This window comes from Mytilus californianus, unplaced genomic scaffold (assembly GCF_021869535.1).
Source record: "Mytilus californianus isolate M0D057914Y unplaced genomic scaffold, xbMytCali1.0.p SCAF_9, whole genome shotgun sequence".
NCBI lineage: Eukaryota > Metazoa > Mollusca > Bivalvia > Mytilida > Mytilidae > Mytilus > Mytilus californianus.
Window position 1 is genome coordinate 15,767,937 of NW_026262745.1, and position 19,282 is coordinate 15,787,218.

The following is a 19,282-nucleotide window of genomic DNA, read 5'->3' on the forward strand; positions in this document are numbered from 1 at the left end:
TATAAATTAGGGAAAAACCTTGTTTAAAAAACACAAAGGAAAGCAACTGTCAAATTCTGACTTGGCATAAGCATTGAACTAGAAAAAAATGGTGGATTAAACTTGGTTTTCTAGCTATAACTAAAACACCCTTTTGTGTGACAGTTGTTTAATGTTCAGTAATATTGCAAACGCAAACAGACATAATTGGTTAACGAGGCCATAACTGTGATCCAGTAGCCAAAACTGTGCAGACATACAACACAATTAAATTAAAGGTTCAAAAACACATACAATTAAATAAAATAAAAAACGCTAACAAGAAAGGTTTTTGTAGTTGATGATACAGTTAGTATAGTTAAGCATACTGACATATACATTTTCTGGAAAAAATACAGAATCAGTAAAATATAGATATAAGGGTATACAAAATGAAAACAACACTATAAAAACCTCACGTTTCCGAGTCGCATCTCTGGACCCATTCGCATAAAGAACACCAAAAGCAAAAAATCTGAAAGCTAAATGCACATATACCGAATTACGTCAAGAGTCATAAGACCAAATGGAACATAATAGTACAAAGACAATAAAGGTAAAACTGTGAAGTAGATAACATTCTACACAGAGTCAGTACTTAGAATCTTTATCTCAAAACCATCATGTATTATTTGTTTATTAGACACGGAATATTCATCTATTAGGTCTTGGTACTTTCAAATGAACTTGTTTTTAGAAAAAGGACGAGAAGTTCTTTCACAAAACCCTGGTTTGTTAAGTTTTTGTTCAGATACTGATGATGTTTTACAATCTTTGAGTAGCAGCTGCAAGCTCCTGAAAATTGTATAAGTTGAGAAATGTATACTGCATACGAGGAGGTAGTTGCTGCTAAGATGAGGAAAATTTATAATTTCAAAATTGAAATCATCTCGCTAGTATTAAGATGACCGCTGTAGTCAAATTCAGAGTATACGTCTAAAGGAATTGCCTCTTAAATGCAAAACAAATAATTGTGTTAGTTAATTACTATGAAGTTCAAGATTTATTCCTTTGGTTTTTGATAAAACTGTTTTTCATCTCTCTCATTAAGTCCATCAGGTTCACGAGTACGTAGCTGATGCATCCAAAATCTCTCTCTCTGTTTTCTACTTTTTGTGTCCCAATTTTGGTTTACCTCTATTATTTGAAAGGTGATATTTTCAAAAGTATGTCCTGTTCTTAAGAGGTGTCTCGTGATTGGGCAGTTTCTTCCTTTGGTATACAATGACCGGTAATTATTAAGTCTGATGTTGAATTTAGTTTCTGTTTCTGAGGAGGAGCCCTAAGAGATGTGAATTTGGACTAGAAAAGTAAGGATTACAAAATAATGTAATTTTATTGTAAATATAATTGATAAGTATGTACATATACTTGACGGTTTACAAGAGCCTGGTAAATTGTAATGAAACCTTTCTACTGATGAAGACAATTCTTTGCCTTGTAAATGCGTTTTTCTGTTAGCATTTTATAGTAAGCTTGCTTCTTATTGACTTAACATCTCTTTTTTACTAATATTTATATTAACCTTCAGGACAACTATTGAAATATATTTTAAACACGGAAATCAACATAAATGAAAGAGGAAAATGTCGAAAATATTGATTTGTTTTGATAATACAAATAATTCCTTGTGCATCCTAATTCTTATTATATTAGTGCAAACAACATAGTTTCTCGAATGGAATTGATTGGTTTCTAAAAGGTCTTTAATCCCGGAAGTCAAATGCAAATTTCCGTAAATTGACACGGTTTTATTGTGGCTTTTATTTCATCTATTACATTTTTATAGAATACTCTTTTCAACAAAAAATTAAAACAACCACTAAGCGTCTGGTTCAGCTAAATAATTCTCGTATTTTGTTATAATACTTTACTTCCAATACAGAAGGTAAACTGTATCGCACTCATATCATTATCATGCATTACATCAACTATCGCAATGTTTTGTCGTCAAGAACATGTTAAATTAATCTGGTAAAAAACTGTTACCTTTAATCGATCAGGAATAAGAAAGATTATAATTAAGTGTTTGGTATATGAATTAAATACAATACAAAGGTAACAAGTAATAGCTTTTCTAAAAATGCTAGCGGTCTCCTAGCTGATGAAAGTGGAAAGTGTTCTCGCTTTGTAGATTAATTCATTCAGAATAGCCTTGCAAATCAATCAACAAATTTTACAAAACACGTTATGAAGCAGTATGTCGTTTAATGTTAGGTGTTAAATAAGGTCCTTATCGTACTAATCCTTCAAAGCTTAACATACCGGATTGACATACTATTTTGTGAGAGACCGTCCTTTTAAAATGACAACAGTATTTTCTTATTTTAAATTTATAATTTTGTTTCATTTCTCTTTTTCTCATATTGCATATATATATATATATATATATATATATATATATATATAAGTCTAGAGATTTGCACAACGATACTAATAGACCTTTTCAACAATTGTCTACACCTACAGTTGAGAACGACTACGACAGGTGAGATATGAGGGGTCGTCTCAAAAATAAAATTGAAAAAAAGATTATTGATCGCATATGATTATTTTGATTGCCAATGAGACCACTATCCAACATGACGTGTATATAAGCAATTATTGTGTACCGTACTTTATTTTGTTTGTTTATCAAAATTAAACTTATTTGTGAATTGACTATGAAGAAAAGGAAGGACTTCAATGTTTCATTTCTTTTAGACGTCGAGTTGAAAATAAAAAAAAAAAAAGAAACAAAAAAAAAACCTGTAGTTTTGTAGTAGATGTTTAGTTAATCAATGTTAATTATCTGTTGACTAGAGCTTTTTCTTTGAATAATCCGGTTTACTGTGCCGTCGCTGGACCTGCTCCCCGGCAACCAAATGAAGAGGAAGAAGCTGATGAATTGCCTCGCCCTAATGTTGTACGACCAAAGCAAACTTAAAGCAAAATAGCGCCAACAAATGAACCTCATTCGCTAGAATCAGCCGGAGTACAATAAACTCATAGCAAAATAGATACCAAGATTTTTAAAGGCCCTTGGTGTCACTTCTGATTCAGATTAAGATTCAAATCGTAAGCTTTTTTTTCCTTTTATTGCTATTTTTATGACTTCCGCAGTGGGAAAAAAAATCACACAATGCAACATATAAAACAGACATTCAGAGTTTGCATTTTGGTTAAAGACCCCAATCTACGACAAAGGGAAAAGGTATGTTGTCTTTCGGGACACGGACAACCTATAACGATCAATCAGTTCGGCACTGTAAAAAAAGACACTGCAATAACTGTTGAGATATAAATACCATACGCATCAGTGGCGCATCCAGATCTTTTCATAAGGGGGGCCCGCTGACTGACCTAAAAGGGGGGGGGGGGGGCACTCGAGTCATGCTTCAATGATTCCCTATATAATCAACCAAATTTTTCCCACGAAAAGGGGGAGGGTGGGCACCCATACCCCCCCACTCCCCGGATCCGCATATGCGCATCACTTAAGAGACATTAATTGTAAAAATGCACAATTGTGGCGCTGAACAAAAATGGTGTCGTTAATGTTTCCAGTTCATTAAGGAAACATCGCTTATCTAAATACTCACATAATCATTAAATTTAAGAAGAAAAAAGGCAGATTAAGATGTGAATTGATTGCAGTAATTATTTACTCGAAGGTTTAATAGATTCAACGTAAAATGTTGTATAAATACATGTAATAAGAATATTATACAAAGGAGAGAAATATAGTTCATATTTGTTTAAAATATGTTCTTTCGTCAAAATAGTGTAGGTGTAAGCGTAATACTATTCAAGAATGATTTTTAATTTTGAGACGACCCCTTCATTTTACCTGTAAACTGTAGGTGTCATTAGTCGGTGTCGAGAGTTGTTGAAAAGGTCTAATGTAAGATGGTATTATACGAAGATGTTGTTAATAAATCGTGTTGACAAATATTTCGGCTTAACAAATAGCCTTCTTCAGTGTCAATAATTTTAACAATACTGATTATATGTATAAAAATAGCTCAATAATACAGGTAAGTTTTGGTCTATTGATTTAATCCAAAATCCTGAACATCATAATATAAAACAAAACTCAATACTCAGATATACGTGACTGTGTATATTTACATCCCAAAATGAGTGAAAAATAAAACTTAGTATTTTTTATTGATGCCGTTTGGATGATGTACATTTAGTTCCTTTATCCAAAAGCTTTCCCGAACTTGTCGCTGGGCTTCTCTCCAGTGAATGTTCTGTTCAATCACTAGGATCTTCATGCGTTTAAAGTCATCAAGTTTGTGACCAGTCTGTCTGAAATGCTGAGAAACTGGGAGAATTGGCTTCTTAGAGATATCACTCCTATGGCCATTGAGGCGTTTGTGGAAAGGCTGCTTTGACTCACCAACATATTGGAGGCCACAAACCGAACATTCTAGAATGTAAATAACATTCACACTTTTGCAGTTAACATTGCAAAGTATCTTATATTTATTTTCGGTTGCCTTACTGTGAAAAGTTGATGAGTGATGCATCTGTAGGCAGCATTTGCAGCGTTTTTCATCACACGAACGACATTCTCCAGAAGTACTTCTATTATCAGACACTTCAGCCCGCACCAGCAGGTTACGCAGACTATTGGGTTGCCTAAAAGCTATCATGGGAGGCTCGGGAAAAATCTTGGATAGTTTGGAATTCTTTTCAACTGTTTTCCAATGCTCACGAATGACACCGAAGCTGTTTTTGAGAGATGGGTGGTAAGTAAGAACACATGGAGTCCTTTTATTTTTCTTTTTATATTTGTATTCTAACAGTTTACTCCTTGGAATAGTTTCCGCTTTCTGAAAGCCATTTTGGATAGTTCTGTGTTTGTAGCCCCATATCTTCAAGCGGGTTTCGAGTTGACGTAGTTGTTTTTTAGTTGTTTCTGTGTTGGAACATATTCGCTTGACTCTGAGTGCCTAACTGTACGGGATGCTCTTAGTACAATGAGCAGGATGGCAACTTTTAGGGGACAGATATTGGTGAGTGTCAGTAGGCTTAGAATATAGATCAGTGGATATGATGCCAACTGTGAGCGAGCTGGAGGTATCGAGGAAGGTGATTTTGGATTTAGATTTCTCATTAGTAAATTTGATACTTGGATGTATGTTGTTGGCATGAGTGATGAATGTATCTAAATCCTCGTCACTTTTATTCCATTTCATATCCACATCATCTATAAATCTAAACCAGGAAAGCGGTTTTTCGATGAAAGATTCAAGGAGTTGTTTTTCTAATTTGCCCATATATATGTTGGCATAAGATGGAGCCATTTTGGTGCCCATAGCAGTTCCATTAACTTGCAGATAATGCTCTCCATCAAAAGTGAAGTTGTTTGTTTTTGAGTACCAGCGTGAGCATTTTGACCAGGCATTCAGTAAATGGATATTTCACTGGTCGGGAATTCCAAACTTCTTTACATGCATCAATGCCATCTGCATGTGGAATCTTCGTGTAGAGGGAGGTGACGTCCATAGAGACAAGTTTCGTGTCGGAGGGGAGTGGATTTAAGGCCTGCAATTTTCTAAGATAATCGATAGTATCTTTCATGTGAGACGACTTAAAATTGTCAATAAATGATTCCAAGGTGGCATTTTTTATAAAAAAGAGTACTTGTATCCCTAAACCGAGCAAAAATGCCACCTTGGAATCATTTATTGACAATTTTAAGTCGGACATTATTAGAAATACTAGAAATAACAATAAACCTTTTGACAATCTTACCAATGAAGAACGAACTGCACTGAAAAACTTACGATCTAACGACAATATCGTCATTAAACCTGCAGACAAAGGCAGTGCAGTGGTTGTCATGGATAAATCTGCCTATATTCAAGAGGTTGAACGACAACTTGGCGATGCAAGGTTCTACCAAAAACTAGACTCTGATCCTACAACATCTTTTTGCAGAGAAATAACTGATAGTTTGGTAGAAATGCACAACGATGGTTTCATCGATGAAAAGACTCTAGAATATTTGAAACCAGAAAATCCAAAACCGGGCAGATACTATCTTTTACCTAAAATTCATAAGGCCAATAACCCAGGAAGACCTATAGTTTCAGCGAACGGTCATTCGATGGAAAAAATATCGGAATTCGTTGACTTCCATCTTCGTCAACATATTGAAGACTTGCCATCTCACATCAAAGATACTACCGATTATCTTAGAAAATTGCAGGCCTTAAATCCACTCCCCTCCGACTCGACACTTGTCTCTATGGACGTCACCTCCCTCTACACGAAGATTCCACATGCAGATGGCATTGATGCATGTAAAGAAGTTTGGAATTCCCGACCAGTGAAATATCCACCTACTGAATGCCTGTTCAAAATGCTCACGCTGGTACTCAAAAACAACAACTCCACTTTTGATGGAGATCATTATCTGCAAGTTAATGGAACTGCTATGGGTACCAAAATGGCTCCATCTTATGCCAACATATTTATGGGCAAATTAGAAAAACAACTCCTTAAATCTTCCATCGAAAAACCGCTTTCCTGGTTTAGATTTATAGATGATGTGGATATGAAATGGAATAAAACTGACGAGGATTTAGATACATTCATCACTCATGCCAACAACATACATCCAAGTATCAAATTTACTAATGAGAAATCTAAATCCAAAATCACCTTCCTCGATACCTCCAGCTCGCTCACAGATGGCATCATATCCACTGATCTATATTCTAAGCCTACTGACACTCACCAATATCTGTCCCCTAAAAGTTGCCATCCTGCTCATTGTACTAAGAGCATCCCGTACAGTTAGGCACTCAGAGTCAAGCGAATATGTTCCAACACAGAAACAACTAAAAAACAACTACGTCAACTCGAAACCCGCTTGAAGAAAAGGGGCTACAAACACAGAACTATCCAAAAAGGCTTTCAGAAAGCGGAAACTATTCCAAGGAGTAAACTGTTAGAATACAAATATAAAAAGAAAAATAAAAGGACTCCATGTGTTCTTACTTACCACCCATCTCTCAAAAACAGCTTCGGTGTCACGCGTGAGCATTGGAAAACGGTTGAAAAGAATTCCAAACTATCCAAGATTTTTCCCGAGCCTCCCATGATAGCTTTTAGGCAACCCAATAGTCTGCGTAACCTGCTGGTGCGGGCTGAAGTGTCTGATAATAGAAGTACTTCTGGAGAATGTCGTTCGTGTGATGAAAAACGCTGCAAATGCTGCCTACAGATGCATCACTCATCAACTTGTCACAGTAAGGCAACCGAAAATAACTATAAGATATTTTGCAATGTTAACTGCAAAAGTATGAATGTTATTTACATTCTAGAATGTTCGGTTTGTGGCCTCCAATATGTTGGTGAGTCAAAGCAGCCTTTCCACAAACGCCTCAATGGCCATAGGAGTGATATCTCTAAGAAGCCACTTCTCCCAGTTTCTCAGCATTTCAGACAGTCTGGTCACAAACTTGATGACTTTAACCGCATGAAGATCCTAGTGATTGAACAGAACATTCACTGGAGTGATGCCCAGCGACAGGTTCGGGAAAGCTTTTGGATAAAGGAACTAAATGTACATCATCCAAACGGCATCAATAAAAAATACTAAGTTTTATTTTTCACTCATTTTGGGATGTAAATATACACAGTCACGTATATCTGAGTATTGAGTTTTGTTTTATATTATGATGTTCAGGATTTTGGATTAAATCAATAGACCAAAACATACCTGTATTATTGAGCTATTTTTATACATATAATCAGTATTGTTAAAATAATTGACACTGAAGAAGGCTATTTGTTAAGCCGAAATATTTGTCAACACGATTTATTAACAACATCTTCGTATAATACCATCTTACATTAGTATCGTTGTGCAAATCTCTAGACTTATATAATTTTTTCCTTATCTGCACAGTATCGTCTATTCTAGACGATCCGGTACATAGTAAATTTGCTGGTTGGTCCTTTTTATAGACTTATATATATATATATATATATATAGTATAAATGGTCAATAAACACCAAAACAACAACTAGAAGTTTTTTCTTGACCCTGCTCATTGATTAAAGTAATATTCATTTTTTTGCTATTAAGATATTTTTTTTACATGTATTCACAACTATTCTATATATCATAGCTAGATTTGGGAGGATTAAAAACTTAAAATATTGTAATGCCATGTCCATTATAGAAGACCGTAGGTTAATTTTTAGAAGTAAATTGTTTTGTTTGTTGTTTTATTGGGTTGCTGTCTAAATTAATTGCGTATACTTCATATCTCCTTTCAAATCACTCATAGAAATAAAGCACTGCACAAGTGGCGGATCCATTACTTTTTCTAAAGGAGGGGGGGGGGGGGGGTGGGGGGGGGGGGGGGGGCGCTCCAGTCATGCTTCAGTGATTCCCTATATAATCAACCAAATTTGTCCCACAAAAGGGCCCCCGGGATGCGCCTATGACTGCTGAAATATGATAGTATACATGTATAATTGCTTTCATCGTCTGAGAGTAGTTTTTTTTATTCTTCTTATATTCTCCTTTGGATATTTTTGGATCTTCTGTTCTTTATTATCTGCGATGAGCAACGTTCAACCCAACCCAAATCCTGTCCTAAACATCGGGGAGTGCATTTATCATACTTATCATTTGTATTGAGAGGTGAATAGGTCTTTATTCAAGCTTCATGATATTTGATGAGGTCGAAAAATTTAGATGATATAAGTTAGACAAGGTTGAAGATTGAATCTGAACTGGTACTATTATACTAATAGTATAATAGTCCCAGATCTGAAGCTGATCAGATGTCGATATTTTTGTACAGATGCAATTAAAATCATAGTTGTAAATGCTTTACATATTTGACAAACAATTTATTCTATCATCATGAAATATCATAACCATGATTTCCTTCCAAGTTTTCTTTATGTATAAAATTAAATGTACGTAACAGTGATCGACTGGATTAAATGTGAAACAATCATGTGTGTGTGTACAAAACTTCAGGAGATTCGGCTAATTATAGATAAATGTTACCTGTGTACCGATATGCATGATTGGTGACCAGGCAAAATCTAATTTCTAAAATAGAGAGTACAAATCCGATACTCTACGGGTTTGAAAGACATTTACTAGGTTTAGATTGTCCCAACCAATCAACGAACTTTAATTATTAACGTATCAATAATATCTTCCAATCAGGTAGTAAGAAGCATTCAGCCCGCAGACTGTCCATCGTTCAATTCTTAGTAATGTCTCCTCGGAGATGTTAACAAAGAAACAGGCCAGTAACAACCGTTGCCGGATAGTTTTTCTGCACGAGTAGTCAGGTCAAGCGATAGCCGAGGACCTTGACCTGACTACAAGTGTAGAAAAACTATACGGCAGTTTGTTTCCGGCCTGTTTTTTTGTTACCTTTGTTTTGTATCTGACTTGTACGGCGTTTCATGAAAGAAGTAATACATTTTGCATTTAGAAGAGGTAGCAAAATTAAACAGATTAGAAACGTTATTGGCCATATAACAGTTAATGTAAGTTACAGTTAAAACAAACTTTTTTTTCATTTCCCTTCAGCCGAGAGTTTTTTCTCAAGAAATTCAAGAATCTAATAATTTTATAAAAAGGACCATGTCATGTAAAAGATGAATGTCGTAAACATTTGAGACTTTTTAAAATGCAACTTTGCAAGTAAGTTATGCATGAAAAAGATTTCAGAGGTAAGCAAGCTAACATTTGATTTTTTGTGTGGGAAACGGAAAGGGGGGGGGGGATAAATTTAAAATAAACAGACTTGATCCTGTTTTTGTCGAAAAAATTGCAGAATGTGCCATTCCATCCCCCCCTCTAAAAAAAAATAAAAATCGTACATTTGCTTCCAAATACAGGAATTCAATATATATCGATTCAATAACAATATAAATGTATACAAAGAATGAATTTCCTATTTCATTAGTGAATGAAATGTTATGAAAAAATGGATTTTGTCTTGTTATTAGATATATATAGGCATATATTTTGGATTTGTTTTAAAAATTTCATGCTTGTAGGTTTTTATATATTTCTCTAATAGTGTTGGTCAGGATTAAACACGTGTCACAATATGATCCAATCGCAGCTTACCGTCCAAAATTGGTGACATAAGTTGAATGATTTTCTTCAAGATTTGCTGCCTATTTGAACATGTATTACACGGACACTTTTTATCTATAGGATCAATCGTGCATTGGTGAGTTGATAGGGATTTTATCTTTTGATTAGATTTGATTTTTTATATATATTTCCTGTCTTTTTTATTGAAATATAAACGTCGGTACCAGAATTTCTTTACTTTCAGCATTGTCCAGAATACTATTCATGTCCATAAATTGAAAACAAATCAGAAAATCAGGAATCAGAACATTATTTTGTCATCTGCTTGACCACAATATATTTTTTCTTATAACATTGGGGATCAGAATATGTTTTAGGAAAAAAACCATAACCCCATCTTTTGAAGTTAAATGGTCAATCCCTTAGTGTACTGACATGAATAGTAATATACTGGAATTGTTTGAAAAAATATAGTTATTGATGCCAACGTAAATATTTTGATAAAAAAGACAGGAAATATGTCGGTGAAACAAAAAGTTCAAATCTAATTGAAATTTAAAGTGCCCATGAACTCACTGATCATATGTGATTCTATTCATAAAAAGTATCCGTGTAACAACTAAAAAGTGTCCGTGTATCATCTAAAAAGTGTCCGTGTATCATCTAAAAAGTGTCCGTGTAACACCCGTTAAAGAACTGTTCTATTGCTCTGCTGGGGGCAAAGTCGTACAAATATGCTATATATGGTTAATCATATACATGTTCTTGTCTATGGATGTATATTGTTTTCTAATGACTTATGCATATATGTAGAAGATTTTTAAGAAAACAATAAAAAAAAATCTAACTGTTCGTGTAGTATCTGATACCTAAAATGTTTGCTTGTTGGTTGTTTTCTTAAGACTATTGCATATATAAAATATGTGAAACGATACTGATATAAGTCTACAGGAATAAAATTAAAATATCTGATACGATATCTTATTCGTAAATATCATTATCATTGCGCACATTTTTTTCAAAATACACACACAAAATGTCATCAACCTGTTTTTGGTGGTGTTCGTATTTGTTTGGTCTTTAGTTTTTTGTGTAGTAATTTTATGGACTGTTGTTAACCTTAATGTCGTTTTCGTTTTTGCCATGGTATTATCAGTATGTTTTGGACTTTGTTAAATTATTCCTTTGATACCAAAGCTTAACAATAAACACCGTTTGTTCAAATGCAAAATCTAACTAGAGCCCTAAGATAACCTCGAAAAATCCTGTTTTTGCTATTATTTTCGTTTTTTACCGTTAATTAAGCTCATGGACGTTTGAATATTGTTTCGATGTTAGGATATTTTTGGGTCGAACAACTCTGAAGAGACACTTATTGTCGAAAAATCTAAATTTACGCACTCCACAAACATCATCACTGTAAAAAGGTGGCTGTGAAATCCCGTTTGTAAGAGGGTTTCTACAGGAATAGCATAAAATTCTAGATTAAACATTTGAATCAATAAAAGAATAAAGTAAAAGTTTAAAGTAATTTGTGGTAACGAAATCTAATGATAAAAGATAGGCGAAAGAAACTAATGGGACATTTGACTTATAAGTCGAAAATAAAGTGACAACGCCATGGCTGAAAAGGAAAAAACCTACAGACAAACAATAGTACACAATACACAACATAGTATACTACAGACTGAGCAACACGAACCCCACCAAAAACTGGGGGTGATCTCATGTGCTCCGGAAGGGTAAGCACATGTTAGTACAAACCCGGTAATATGTCTAATTTGGTAAGTCATATTCTGGAAAATGGGACGGGATTGTACTTACGACATTACGAACATATCCGCTATCGTCTGTAAAACGGATATTCCATAACATTCAACCAACTCGTGATGGCGTCCGTAAAATTTACGATGGGCTTGGAACATTTGGTTTAATAGCTTTCTTGTGAGCAGAACCCTCTATCAAGGAAATCATGATAAGAAATACGAGCCCGGGAATATCGTATTAACTGGGAGACATTTACTCCGCATGCCGGCGCTGCTGGAATGTTGATACATAGAAATGGAAAGTTCACAATTGGGATGCTTATGTCGTAAAGTTTTGTTTTCAAACGACCCTCATTGTCAATAACTTGATGTAAGTCAATATATGAGGCAGACTTAATATTCTGTTGTATTCTTTATCTCAATTTCGATGGGATAGATGCGTTCAAATTTTGAATTATTTAGTGAGAGAAAATCATCTATATAGCGAAAAGTGAAGTTAAAGAATACTGCTAACTTCTTTTCTTTATATTAAGAAGTTCCTGTGTGAAGTCAGCCTCATATGAATAAAAGAAAAAAAAGAAGAAGGGAACAAAACTGAATATAAGTTTATATGTGAATAAAACAATGAATGATGTTAAATAACAAAAACAATTTCCGAAAGAGATAGAATGCTGATTTTGAACAGGCCTGTTTTACAAACTTTGTCATAAAGTCCACTGCAATAGTGTTACATCATTCCCTTTAGAATAAAATTTAACAAAAAACATTTTTAAGAACAAATTTAGCAGGTGGATGCAAACATATCCATGTAATGTTAAAACTTCCTCTTCCTCGTCAACGATACATTATGATTCGTTGAAATTGATATGAATGGTAACCAATTAGACGCCTTAGCTACCGTTCATAAAGTTGAAATTTGATATTTACATTGTAGATTGGAGTATGATATATCAGTGTCCTTGTGATGTTTTCTTGGGTTTTATTGCAATTAAAGGGGATCAAATTTAGACGTAAAATGACTAAGATTTAATTACGGTCGATTTAGATCCAATAATGGCTGCCTCGTTGTTATGTATGAAATATATTTTCTATACCCAGTATGAACGTTACTAGCCTGTTTTATATAGAAAACATTCCATTACTAGTACTTTTATTATACAAGTCACTGCACACATAAATATTAGGCATGCCGTGAGAATGTAAATATTGTCAAACCTTTTCATTTATTAATAAATTTATTTCTAGTCATTACTTTAGCTAGACTCAATTTAGCAGCCACTCTATTGTACATTTATATCAGTGTGATGGCTTAAATTAAGCAGATTTTTTTTCATCTTTGATATTTATTCTCAGTTATTGTGTGAAAAATGGGACAACAAACATATTTAAAAGAAAAAAAGTTGTTGATGAGGATGGTGTATTTTAGCGTAACGGCCAGTGGAAAATATTACAAAATTAACATGCATTTAAGGACGAATACATGTTTAATATGAACATTGTTTTGTGCTTATCTGACACGCTGAGTCATGATTCTTTGTGTGCGAAAGATCACACGTTTCCCTTCCTGGACACATTAGTCTGACTCCGAGCCGATTTGTCTTTGCTAAAACAGGTGGCTGGGTCTACTTTTTTATATTGTATATATAATATTCTGAAAAAAGTTACCAAACATCATCAAAATTACGCTACTTGGTCACTCTTCAAAAATATTTCGATATTTGAGTTCTTGTATTTATATACACAAACAGCATAGATAACAACATTCAGTTTGGTATGATTTAAGAGAGGTGACAATACATGTTTTATTTCACATGTGAAAAACGGTTTTATTTAAAGGAAAAATCACAGAAATGTTTTTCAACCAATGAGTGACTATCAGTTTTGTTCGATCACGGTGGAATATTTTTCGATATTTGCATTCTTGGGTAAGTTATTTTTGTTTTTTCATCGACTTTTGAGTAAATGAAGTGGAAATGCAGGGATCTTATCTATTTTAAACATATTTGTCCCCATTTGAGCTATATATTTTATCATCACAAACAATTCGATGCGGTATGATTTCCAATGAGACAATTTAAAACAAAAAGTACTCTTGCAATAACAGGGCGTCCGTCGTCGCCCAATAAATCTTAGAAATCCCTTAATCTCTGAAATCCATCGCCAGGTCTGAACAAAACCAAGCAACAACGGATGTTTACAATAATATTTGAGTTGACCACTGATATGTTTCACTTGTCATGACTACAATTCCGTCCCGATGGTGACATTACCATTGTGATTTAAATCTAGTATGAACAACACGACGGGTGGCACTAGTGGAGCAGGAAACTGTTTCCATGGCATCTGTGTTCACCTTTAGCTTTTTTTGCTTTAACGGGGTTCGTGTTGGTTTTGTTTGTTTGTTCAGTCTAACAATTATATTTTGTGCAATATTATTTTTCAAAGTGTGTGTTTTCTCAACAGGTAGAAGTCTCGTTTATCCTCGCCATGTACACATCTTGTTTCAAATTTTTATATTCTGTTAACAACGTTGTGTTACATAATTTACATGTATCAATGTTTTGTTTTTGTATTTGCCTATGTCGTAGGATAAGACCATAGACAGTTTTAATCACTAGTGGAACAAGCACTGCTGGCCCTTCAGGACCACACGAGTCCACCCTTAGATTTTTGTGGGGTCATTAGTTCTTTCTGAGCAAGTTTTTTTTAAAAAAATTCGTCTTTTCGTCGTATTTCTTGTGGTGATAGTGTTACTGTTGGACTTCTCGCTCGTTTTCTACCCAAGCATAATTTAAGAATCTCTCTTTCGTCAGGTCGATAACAAAGAATTCAAAATAAGATCCTGAATACTGAACTAGATATCGAATGTATTTACTATTAGTATGGCATATATTTTTGTCACCAGTAACGGAAGGTGACAAATTTAAAGGCATATATGTCAAGAGAACCAATGAAAAAGATTCACACAAATGTACATAAAAGTATCTATTATTATCTAAATAGGCTGGACCTCTCCCTATCAACATACGGGTATCTCAGACACCATTGTTGTCAACTGTCAGAGCCAAACAGACAAAGGACAGGGAACCAGTCTATCATCTAAATATCCTATCTGGTTGATTAATTTAATATCAAAATGTTTATTATGCATCTATGAAGTCAGGCTTGATAAAACTAGTATAGTCAGAGTTAAATATATGCAAATGTATGTATAAAAGAAATAATTTTAATCAATAGAAGTCAATGTTTCAAATAATATTAAAGTAATCTTTGCACGAGTAGTTAGAGTCATTGCAATGTAGCTCACACTTAAAACATTTCACTAGACAGATATCCACACAACGCTTGTAATTATCATAAAGCTGAACGAATCTACAATTATCAGAACATCCAAGGGCAGTCGTAATACATTGCTTTGTGCAGATAACAGCGGATGTTCTTCCTATCAATATCAAGACGATACAAACTATGGTAACACTTGTCCTAAGTTTCAACCCCATCTGGAAAAAAATTAAAGTTACTATAATTAATGTATTTAAAATTGAAGTCTAGTGTTCTCAAACGTTCTCAACGTTCAATGTTTCCTTCATTCAAAGGCACCGTTAAAAGATTTTTTTATCTTTATTTTTAGCAAAAGATTGGTAAAGTGTGAATAAACATTTTGGTGCACATGTTCCATTTTCTTGTTACAAAAGAAATTATCTAACTCCTTGTTGAAAGTGTACACGGCATGGATTTTATAATTAACTGCAAGTTTTCAGTGTATTGTATGTCGTCTGTTTTTTTTCTTGAAATATTACTTGCTGTTATATGGCGTCTGTTATAATTCTTGGAGTATGACTTGCTGTTATGACATATAAAACATATTTCTCTACATATATACATTTTTTTATAAATCGGTTATTTATTTATAATGCAATATTTATAACCTATAAAAAGAGACTGAAAACATGTAAAATACTCAGAATTAAATTTCTCTACCACGAACAGGTGCATGTCCAAAAGACTTTTGTTTTTTCACTTGACCAATTTCTAAAATGTTTTACCAAATTGCAGTTTTGATTCATCTCTACAAACTGATCAACTGTTACAGTAGTTCAAATAATAGTGACGTCATCGAAGGCTAATTGTTTTTGTAGTGACCCTTTCCTTAGACGTCATAAGGCTGTTCAACCATTTTTTTATTCCGTCGCCACTGATGAGTTTCATATAGACTAAACTCGTCCTTGTCGTTCCAAATTTTAAGCTTGGTAACTTTGATGAGATTTTTTTTGCATCGATTTTAATGGTGATCGGAGATTTCTCAAAAGCTTATTATAGACTTAGTAGATAAACCATATAAAATAATAGTCTGTCAATAACTTATTGATTTATCAATGATGCACCTTTGCTTTAAGTTTTTTATCAAGTATTGTATAACATAAGGAGATGTAACATGCTTGATAACGAGACAAATATCCACAAGAGACCAAATGACATTGATGTTAACAACTATAGGCCTTCAACAATTCAACAATGTTTAAAGCCCATACAGCATAGTAAGCTATAAAAGGTCCCGATATAACGAAATGTAACACAATAGAAAAATAAATACACAACATATGATACGCAGCATCAAACTACATGCTCCGGACGGACACAAAAAGAATTAGGCCGGTTTACACATGTTTGCGGGCGCCAAACCCTCCCATAATCTGGGACAGTACTAGTGATGTTACATCTGGTTTCAAAAAGGGTTAAAGTAAGAAGTAAACATTTATTATTTTAAATCAAATGATTAAAGTAATTCGATAAAAATTAAAAATGGAAGTATTGTCATTACTCTATGGCTTGCTTGATAACAGAAGTATCTTTACGATTAAGACCTCAAACCATTTAAAAGAATTGGCTTGTGAGGTTGCCTATTATTCTCGCTGATAAGTTAAAAAAATGAAACCTCCAAATAACATATGTTGTATAACCTCATTTAACCTCATATCTTATTCATATCCGATTACAAAAAGTAAAAAAAATACAGGAATGTAATTGGAAGAAGACAGAAATTACCAAGGCCAAATGAAATGGCTTAAATAACACACAACCGCCAACAAAACAGTACAATAATTAGACATTGAACAAAATGAAGCAAACATTGATGTGAAGTGCTCCGGAAAGAGTGGCAATTTTCTGATAAAAAAAACGCTTCAAAATCGTACATTTTAAACAGATCTTAATTCATCTCACAATAGTCTATTAAATAGATTAAATCCTATTTACCTTCAATCAAAGTGTTAATGGAGTGACGATATTGTGACTACTGAAAGTAAGTAAAGTTACAATTAGTTTTAAAAGGAAACAATAAACGGATGAACGTCAACAGTTACAAAAGGAAACACTTAATGACTCCTTTTTACGCACTTTCATCTCATTGGACATTTCGTGATAGGATTTTTATCAAATATAATTGCTGCTCTAATCTTAATATTAACGGTAGATCTTAAGTTGAGACAATCTTGGCACTTCCAGAAACTTTTTCTTTTATTACTAATTATTTGATTGATTGGTTGATGGGATGTTTTTATGCAAATTTCAGCACTTTTGGCTATTTCGTGGCGGTCAGTGGAGGAAACCTGAATTCCCGGAGAGAATCACCGACCTTCGTTAGGAATTCTTCTTTGTTGTGTATTGTATGGGTTATAATCAAAATGCTTTTCCATATGCGAATAATGCTTCAAATAAACATCGATATCCTGTTTTTTGTTTGCGATATCAAGCGTGCGATGTGTTCGTAAAATGTAAATAAAACGGAGGTGTGAGGTGAAAGTTAATGAGACAAAACACAATATTTCGATCCTAATTGCAAATTTCAGAGCTTTTTTCGTTCGAAATTCGTCTGGAACAGGTCGGGACCACTTGATTTCTGACGTCAGGAATATAACAGTTGTTATCCATTCGTCGATGTTTTTGAGCATTTGATTTTGACCTTTGCTTAGGGACTTTCCGTTTAGATATTAGGTATTTTTGTTATTTTACTTTTTGCATAGTAATTTCCAAGAATCATATTCAATCAAAATTCGTTTTCAAGATTCAACATTTAGTTTTCAACATTCGAGTTCAACTTTCAATACTTATTTTTTTTCAACATTCGATTTCAACATTCGTTTTAAAATTCAACATTCATTTTCAACATTCAACACTTGTTTAGAACGAATCTTGAATGTTGAAAAACGAATGATGAAAATGAATGTTGAATGTTGAAAACGAATGTTGAATATTGAAGTCGAATGTTCCAAAAAAAAAAAAAATGTTTTGAAAAAAATTTAGGGAAAAAAAATAGTATATTGATTGGACTTCAACTTCATCAAAAACTACCTGGACGAAAGACTTTAACCTGAAGCGGGACAGACGGACGGACGGACGGACGGACGAATGGACACACAGACCGAAAAACATAATGCCTCTAGGTGGGGCATAAAAAATGGGAATATTTACGTTGAATGTTGAATGTTGAATATTGACCCAACTTGACATCCAAAACAATACAATTATTAAAGCAATATGAGGCAATAATTGCAGTCTAGTGCTCCGGAAAGAAGAGCAATTTGGTCTACTAAAACTCGTCAATATCGTACATTCTAGCTAACTAATAGTGTAATAGATTAAATCATATTAACCCTCAATTGAAATTTTAATGGAGTGACGATGTTGTAACTGTTAAAATCAAGTAGCGTTACATTGATTAAAAAAGGAAACTAGACGGAAGTATGATAAATTAAAAACGAGGGATTTAAATTGTCACCTTATTACACACTATCATTTCCTTGTTTGATATTTGGTGATATCATTTTTATGAATAAAAATTATTGCCCATATATGTCTTTCATGGGTAGATCTTTAGTGTTTAGACAATCTTGAAACTTTTAAAATGTTTTCTATGATGTTTATTATATAGGTTTAAATCAATTGCGTTTCCGGATGAGAATAATGCTAAAAAATAAACTCCGCTACTTAGTGTTTGTTTGCTGTGTTTTACGAATTGTTACGAGCGTATTACGGAATGTTACTATTCATCGAAGCTTTTTAACACGTGTTATTAACGACCTGTTTACGTGTGGTAACGAATAGTTAAGAGTTAGTTACGAGCATTTAAGAGTCCTTCTGATCTGCATCTTTTATACCGTTCCCCAAATCGTAAAGTATACAATCATATATATTGATAAAGCACTCGTTACTACACGTTAAGTGCTCGAAATAACTAGTTACAATACGTAAAGATCGTAACGAGACTCAAATGAAATCGTAACCAACACGTAAGTACTCGTAATGATACATAAATAATCTGTATATACATAGTACACTAACAGTAATACATCTTAAAATAAAATTGTAACGAGTAATTTCCGAATTCTTGCAAGCAGTTTACGAATGATTACACGTT

At 33.7% G+C, this 19,282-nt stretch overlaps 1 long non-coding RNA gene across 1 annotated transcript; it reads right to left on the reverse strand.

The window, feature by feature from the left end:
* Window positions 1-15,071: 15,071 nt before the first annotated feature.
* On the reverse strand, window positions 15,072-17,182 carry LOC127715231 (uncharacterized). The gene is made up of 2 exons (XR_007988244.1): window positions 17,122-17,182; window positions 15,072-15,365 (listed from the first exon to the last, which is right to left on the reverse strand). It is a non-coding gene; the product is annotated as an uncharacterized LOC127715231 (long non-coding RNA).
* Window positions 17,183-19,282: the final 2,100 nt, after the last annotated feature.